At 46.5% G+C, this 8,086-nt stretch overlaps 1 long non-coding RNA gene across 1 annotated transcript; it reads right to left on the bottom strand.

Moving 5' to 3' along the window:
- Positions 1–227: 227 nt before the first annotated feature.
- LOC115086072 lies at positions 228–6,934 on the bottom strand. Its single transcript, XR_003855056.1, has 2 exons — positions 6,358–6,934; positions 228–564 (listed from the first exon to the last, which is right to left on the bottom strand). It is a non-coding gene; the product is annotated as an uncharacterized LOC115086072 (long non-coding RNA).
- Positions 6,935–8,086: the final 1,152 nt, after the last annotated feature.

Below are 8,086 nucleotides of genomic sequence, written 5' to 3'. Positions count from 1 at the left end.
AGGCCAAAAACACAGTAAGAACCATGCTAGTAGTCAGTCCATAGGGAAGTCCATCTCCCAGCAGCCACTGTTGCTAGGCTCCAGGAACTAGGAAAGCAAAGAAAAAATGTTCTTCCTCTGTATGGTGTGGGTTTCTGGCTGTGTAAGCCTAGCACAAACTGATACCATATGTGGCACTGCATGTAGTCAGAATGGCCAGAGAACAGATGCAGGCTAGGCTCTGGGTATATTTTCATGAACTTTATTAATACACAAATGAAACAGAAAACAGCTCTATACTCTTTCACAGTTTATAAAGAAAGAAACAGTATAACACTTATAGTCTTTTAGGCTGAGCCTTATCTAGGTTCTTTCATTCCCCAGGGCCTTCTCTTCCCTCCTGAGCCTAGATAGATATACACCTCCCCGTCAGGCTCCACCTGGACCATGATTCCCTGTTGCCTGAGTCTTAGGGTGGACCCAGCCATATCTCTGGATCTGGTTCTTTAAGGTCTTCTTGTGCATACTCCTTCACAGTAATGTTCCCTCAATGCAGCCTTGAAGGCTTGTTGAAACTGTGTTTATCTAATAGGGTAAAAATAAAATGATGATCAATATTCTATGTTCTTTAGTGTATCAAAGAGAATAAGTGAACATACTAGTGTCCTTGAAGCAGCAGTTATAGAGAAACAGTCATTCACACTACTCTTTACTTTCACACTTTCTGTCTCTGTACAAGAGATATTTTCCTAGTCACAGTAACTGTGGTTCAAGAATAGTTCTGCTGCTTCTTCTGCTAGTTTTAATTCTCTTTGTTGGGATCTATCAATCCTGATTTTGTCCTGCCTGTAGTTTGATAGTTCTCTGATATAAGCATACAGTTGCAGTCTCTGGATTAACTTGTAGTAATGAGGTTCAGCAAACTGCATCAACTGATAACGCAATTTTCAAATTCTCAGGGGTAAAACTTTTCAGTAACACTTAAGCAGAGATAGTTAGGCCTGCACTAAGCTATTATTATCTCAGATAACAAACAATAACAACCCCATTAGGAGTACTTCAATTGATAGGCATTTGTCATCAGAAATGACAATATTAAACCAAATTAAATATTTGCTTTCACATTCCTTCACAATGCTATCCACAAATTCCTTTCCTCAATAAGCTAAATCAATAAACCTGTATCTTAAGCAGTGCATTTTACAATAACTGAAGCTCCTGCATCTTACTTTCAGGAATAATAGAAAAACTGATTCTAGTCCCTTCCATACATACATCAAATGCATTCAAAGCTAGGTATACTTATTCCCTCTGTAGCTTCTGTTTCCTGGAGGCACCAGAACAGGCCCTGTAAAAAAAATCTAGAGCAACATACTTCTGCTGTGCCAGCTGCAACTCTGACCAAAGCTATACAATCAGAACATTTTCTGACCAAGTGATATTCATCCTCTGCTGATGATGTAAATGAAAATAGTACCCAAAGGTATTTAGAGCTATATAACTTATCCCTTACCCTCCTGCTTTGAATAACCATTACGAACAATGATTTTTAGTGCTTTTTAACCCGGCTGATTAGTCTTAAATAAACCCAATCCAGTCAAAGCACTTTAGAAACAGAGGTGTACCTACGCTGGCCTCTTTACTTCAGTTTCCCATGTGGAGAACTGCATGTGGGAACTCTGAACAACTTGGAGTGCTGCCAAGCCAGGATCCACGTGGTGAAGTCAAAGCAAAATCCTGAACCAGATTCCAACAATTGAGTGGGCTGGAGTTCAATTTGAAATGAAATGAAATATTAATATTATTGTCAATCAGATTATTTGATGCTATTTTTAAAGGTTTCTATTGTTTCTCTTTGCGTTCTACTTTCCATTGCCCTAACATTTCCTAAAAATGCAGCAGACAGGCAATTCACTACTTCCAAGTTTCTTCAATTTTTTTTACTGAAATAAAGCTCCAGTTGGCAGTCTCTGTCTCCAGAGAAGGGTATCGTCAATATTTTCAAAATCGTCAGAAATCGGGGGCTATCCCAAAACAATAGGAAAACCCCATGATATTGATCGTGGGGCTTCCCTTATCGTTTTGGGGGAGGGCGTGAAAAACGGCACACAAAAATAACCCCTAAACCCACCCCCCCCCCCCCCCCCCAAAACCTTTTTACTGTACCTGGTGGTCCAGTGGGAGTCCCTGGAGCGATCTCCCGCTCCGGGCCGTCCTCCAGCTACCTGACCGTCCTTTGCCCTTACCTTGTGACAGGGTATTCGTGCCATTAGCTGGATCCTGTCACATGGTAGAAGCACTGGATGGCCGGCGCCATCTTGTGCTCCTACCATGTGACAGGGGCTGACCAATGGCACCGGTAGCCCCTGTGACATAGTAAGGGCAAGGCTATCGGCGCCATTTTGGTTCCTGGCACCCGATGACACGAGTGTAGGAGATCGCTCCCGGACCCCCGCTGGACCCCCAGGGACTTTTGGCCAGCTTGGGGGGGCCTGCTGACCCCCACAAGACTTGCCAAAAGGGGTCAGGAATTATGGGTGTTTTTGCCTCTTAAAAACCCTCAAAAACCCCATTTGAGGACAGCCTAGGGATTTAGAACACACCCCAATCCCCACCCCAGAAGATCCCTGCATTTATTTATTTCAATTTTGGGCTGTTTATGATGTTTTAAATATGTTTATCGCCACGGCCACTATTTTGAATTCGCAGCCCTGAAAAAAATAATGAACCCTCCTTGGCTTCCCTGCCCTCGATTCGGAGGTTTATTTCATTTATCATCAATTTCTTTGTCTATCTTTTAATTAACTTATTTTTTTGAATTCTGGCATGCATGATCTCTGGGCAGGGCCGGTTCTAGAATATTAGGCACCCTAGGTGAAACTTATAGCTTTATGTCCTCCACCCCCACCCCTCAACACATTACAATTGTAGCTGGAAGCTGGAAGAGTGGTCGAAGATATGGCAGCTGAGATTCAATGCCAAGAAGTGCAGAGTCATGCATATGGGGAGTGGAAATCCGAATGAACTGTATTCAATGGGGGGAGAAAGGCTGATGTGCATGGAGCAGGAGAGAGACCTTAGAGTGATAATGTCTAACGATCTGAAGTCGGCAAAACAATGTGATAAGGTGATAGCTAAAGCCAGAAGAATGCTGGGCTGCATAGAGAGAGGAATATCGAGTAGGAAAAGGGAAGTGATTATCCCCTTGTACAGGTCCTTGGTGAGGCCTCACCTGGAGTACTGTGTTCAGTTCTGGAGACCTTATCTCCGAAAAGACAGAGACAAGATGGAGGCAGTCCAGAGAAGGGCGACCAAAAAGGTAGAAGGTCTTCATCGAATGACTTATGAGGAGAGATTGAAGAATCTAAATATGTACACCCTGAAGGAAAGGAGGAGCAGAGGTGATATGATACAGACTTTCAGATACTTGAAAGGTTTTAATGATCCAAAGACAATGACAAACCTTTTCCGTCGGAAAAAAATCAGCAGAACCAGGGGTCACAATTTGAAGCTCCAGGGAGGAAGACTCAGAACCAATGTCAGGAAGTATTTCTTCACAGAGAGGATGGTGGATGCTTGGAATGCCCTTCCAGAGGAAGTGGTGAAGACCAGAACTGTGAAGGACTTCAAAGGGGCGTTGGATAAACACTGTGGATCCATAAAGTCTAGAGGACGTGAATGAAAAAGCAGGGAGTAGCTTGCTTGTTACGGCGGTTACTACCCCAAACCAAATAAGCTTGATACTTCACTTTCAATGCAAATCCAGCATAGCTCTCTGCTTCAACGGCAGGGGAGAAAGACTGATGCTTCACACATAACCAGCATGGCTCTCTGCTTCAACGGCAGGGGGGATGAAGAAAAGAGGATCTATGTATAGACAACAATCAAAAAGAACTGAATTACATTGTCTGGGAAAACAAAAAAGCATGGGTGTAGCTTGCTTATTGCAGCGGTTACTACCCCTTACTAATTAAGCTAAATATTTTACATACATGCAGTTCCAACACTGCTCTCTGCATTTTGGTGGGGGTGGAAGGGAAATAGAACCAAAAGGTTACTAAGAGCCAAGAGTAACAGATAAGTATGAGAAAAAAATGTGCATAGCTTGCTGGGCAGACTGGATGGGCCGTTTGGTCTTCTTCTGCCGTCATTTCTATGTTTCTATGTTAATTAAAAATTACACATTTATAAAAACAGATTTTACATGAAAAAAGATATTCTAACTATAGTGTTCTGAGGTAAAAATATCATTTACAACAACTTTTATATAATATTTGCATGCCCTGCTGTGGTGCCAACAAGAAAACCCTGCAAAAAAAGAAATCTGAACTGTATGGTATTAGGCCTATGGTAAAGCACATTGATTGTGGGCTTGGCCTTCAGAAGGCCATTAATAAACTAAATTACAATTACAATTTAGTAAACCTCTTATACTGAAACAGCAGTAAATGTTAGCACTCAAACAGTAACAACCTTACCTATGAAAAGGCAATAAGGCAATTATAATGCCAGGCTCTAGAACACCAATACATCTCCTAATTAGGAAAATGGAACAAGCCAGGCTGCTGGAGATCCCTGCTGAAACTACATGACAGCAGAATACCTCGCCTCAATCACACATAGAGAACACAGATGGACTGACAACAAATACGGAATAAAGAGATAATAAAGCAGAGTTTCCCAACCAGTGCGCCACAGCATAGGTGTGTGTCAGGAAAAGTCACCATCGTCCAAGGCTCAGATCCAGACAGCAGCTTGGCTGTACTCTCAGTACCTCACAGCAGCAAAAGACACCAGCAATGGCTCTTAAACATATAGGGGTAGATTTTATAAATTTGCGCACACGCGTACTTTTGTTCTTGCACCAGGCGCGAACAAGAGTATGCGAGATTTCAATAGATTTGTGTGTAGCCGCACATATTCATTAAAATCCGGGGTTGGCGCACGCAAGGCTGCCCAAAATCAGCAGCCTGCACATGCCGAGCCGCACAGCCTGCCTCCGTTCCCTCCGAGGCCGCTCCGAAATCGGAGCGGCCTCGGAGGGAACTTTCCTTCCACCCCCCACACCTTCCCCTCCCTTCCCCTACCTGACCCACCCCCCCAGCCCTATCTAACCCCCCCTACCTTTGTTGAACAAGTTATGCCTGTTCGAGGCAGACGTAACTTTGCGTGCGCCGGGCCGGCTGCCACACACCATGTTCCGGTCCGGGGGCTGGTCCGGAGGCCTTGGCCACGCCCACGGAACACCTCCGGATGACATGCCGGCCGCGTCACACACCCCCGACACGCCCCCCAATGACGCGCCGGTCGCGACACGCCCCCAACATGCCCCCCAGGAAAGCCCCTGGACTTACGCACGTCCTGGGGCTTTGTGCGCGCCGGAAGCCTATGCAAGATAGGCTCGGCGAGCACAGGGGGGATTTGGGGTAGGTTTTCGAGGGTTATGCACGTAACGTACGCGCGTAACCCTCTGAAAGTCTACCCCTTAGGAGTTTCTTTCTGAGCATGTGTAAGCATGTATGCCTCTTTTACCTAGCTATTGCATGAGCCGTGGAGTGTAGGAATTTAATGGGCAGCATACAGGGCACTGATAGCCGGCCCTCATTTTATCTTTGAATTTTTGCACTGAGTTGTTGACAGTTTACAAACCAAGGGTCTGCTTTACTAAGGCCTTTTCCCATTCTGTGTCTGGTGGGGACAAAGCTTAGTAAATCAAGCCCTAAGTCTGTAGCATAAATGAGGCCTTACCGGTAACTGCAGCCTGGAAACTTTTGAACTGTCCACGAATTATGATTTAGGAATGGAAAATGTCAGAACACTGACTGGGAACCTGTTACTACCATGTCTTTTTTTCTATTATCTTCCCAAAATGAAAGAACGGGCAGAAATTTTCTTAGCACATTTTTTTCATTAGTGCTCATCAATGGTGTGAAGTCTTCTATAAAGATGGTTAAGCATTTCTTTCATTTTTGTATAGTTTTCAAGAGATAAATTTTGAAGGAGCAAAAGGACAACATTGTCTCCCAGATTCATTCTCAGAATTGCAGAACACTGTGAATCCCGAGAGTGTCAGTTAAATAGGTTTGCAATCAATATCTTTTACTAAGTGTTATCTAACACAGAACCCTTTCTAGTTAAAGTTTTTACTTAGTTAGTCCATAATAGATTTTCCGTACTGGACTGTAAGAAGCCCGTAAAGAAAAAAGGCAGACTTCAATCTTGATACCTTATCACTACTCTGACCGGTGGTGGACCTGCCTTCTGATTATTTTTTGTTGTTGTTGCAAGCAGGGAAGGAGGCACTGGCAGAGCCAGCCCCCAGATTTTTTCTTTTGTTTCTTTTATTGCAAAAAGGAAGGAGGCCCCCGGCTGCCTTACCTGCAGCCCAGTCTTCAGTCTTCCTCAGTGCAGCGCCCAGCACCGGCAGACAGCAAGGATGGAAATAGGGCACTGAAGCGGCAGAAGAAAACTGCAGTCCACGCAGCGATAGCTCAGGATTGCAATGAGGGAGGAAGATTCAAGCCTGCCGGCCTGTCTTCAGCAGTCTGCCTTCTTCCTGCGCTGCTCTACTCCTGCTCCACGCCTGCCGTTCTAAGTGCGCACGTAGAAGATAGCATGTGCTTTTCTGCTGCATGCCTGCGTCTGCATACTCAAGGACCATGACATTGCCTGAAGGGGGGGGGGGGGGGGGGGAGGGAAGGTTTGCAGAGATAGGAACCTCGGTTTCTTCCACTCTGTGCACTGCTGCTTGTGAATCTGCTTCTCATCTCAGGCAGCACGCAGAAAAGAGTGAGGCAAAACTAGCCGGCCCGGTCTTCCTGCCACCCCTGGGATTGTGGCACCCTACCGTGTTTCCCCGAAAATAAGACATCCCCCAAAAATAAGACCTAGTAGGGATTTAGCCGAATTCTTAAATATAAGACCTCCCCCGAAAGTAAGACATCCCTTGTAAACAGGGGCGGATTGACCTATCGGGGGATCAGGCTTCCCCCGGTGGGCCGGTCAATCCTGTGACGTCATTTTTTATTTATTTATTTATTTTTTTAAAATAAAGTTTCCAAAGTATTAGGAGCAGACGCGAGCAGTGGTATCCGGAGGGGAGCCGATGCGCCCAGGCGCAAGGAGGCTCATGCGGCCGCTGAGCCTCCTTGCCCGAAGAAAAAGATCGCGTTCAAATGCACTGATGCTCTTTCTCCTTCCTGCCTGTGCGGCCCCGGAAGTAAACGTTGCCAGAGCCGCATGGGCAGGAAGGAGAAAGAGCATCAGCGCGTGAAGAAGAGGAGCCGCCGCGGGCTGCTGCGAATCCCAAGTCGCAGCGGCCCAAGAAGAGGAAGAGGCCCGGTAGCGAGGAAGAGGCCCGAGAAGTTCAGGGCCGCTGCAGAGCCCATCCTGCAGCGACCCGCGAAGAGGAGGCCTGCAGTGGTATCCGGAGGGGAGCCGATGCGCCCGGGCGCAAGGAGGCTCATGCGGCCGCTGAGCCTCCTTGCCCGAAGAAAAAGATTGCGTGCAAACGCACTGATGCTCTTCCTCTTTTCTGCCTGTGCGGCCCGGAAGTAAACGTTGCCGGAGCCGCATGGGCAGGAAGCAGAAAGAGCATCAGCGCGTGAAGAAGAGGAGCCACCGCGGGCTGCTGCGAATCCCAAGTCGCAGCGGCCCAAGAAGAGGAAGAGGCCCGAGAAGTTCAGGGCCGCTGCAGAGCCGATCCTGCGGCGACCCGCGAAGAGGAGGCCCAGAGGTGAGAGAGAGGCTGAGGGTCTGTAGAGGGTGCGTGCGTGTATGAGATGAGTTGAGAGATTGTGTGTGAGAGTGAGGATGTGAATGTTTGCAGAGGCAGCATGTGAGAGCCTCTGTGTGTGTGTGTGAGAGAGACAGCGTGTGACGGTGAGAGCCTATGCTTGAGCAAGACAGCATGTGGGAGTGAGAGAGAGCCTGTGTGTGTGAGCGTCAGACAGCATGAGCCAGTGAGAGACTGTGTGTGTGTGAGAGAAATGCATGTGAGAATGAGAACCTGACTGTGTTTGAGGGAAGAAGACGGAGAGAAAAGAAATACGGAAGAAAAAAGGACAATATAAAAGGAATTGGCAAAAAAATAAGAAAGGGAAGGTGG

This window comes from Rhinatrema bivittatum, chromosome 2 (assembly GCF_901001135.1).
Source record: "Rhinatrema bivittatum chromosome 2, aRhiBiv1.1, whole genome shotgun sequence".
Classification (NCBI taxonomy): Eukaryota; Metazoa; Chordata; class Amphibia; order Gymnophiona; family Rhinatrematidae; genus Rhinatrema; species Rhinatrema bivittatum.
The sequence above is the reverse complement of the archived record's forward strand: the minus strand, read 5'-3'. Positions and strand labels throughout refer to the sequence as shown.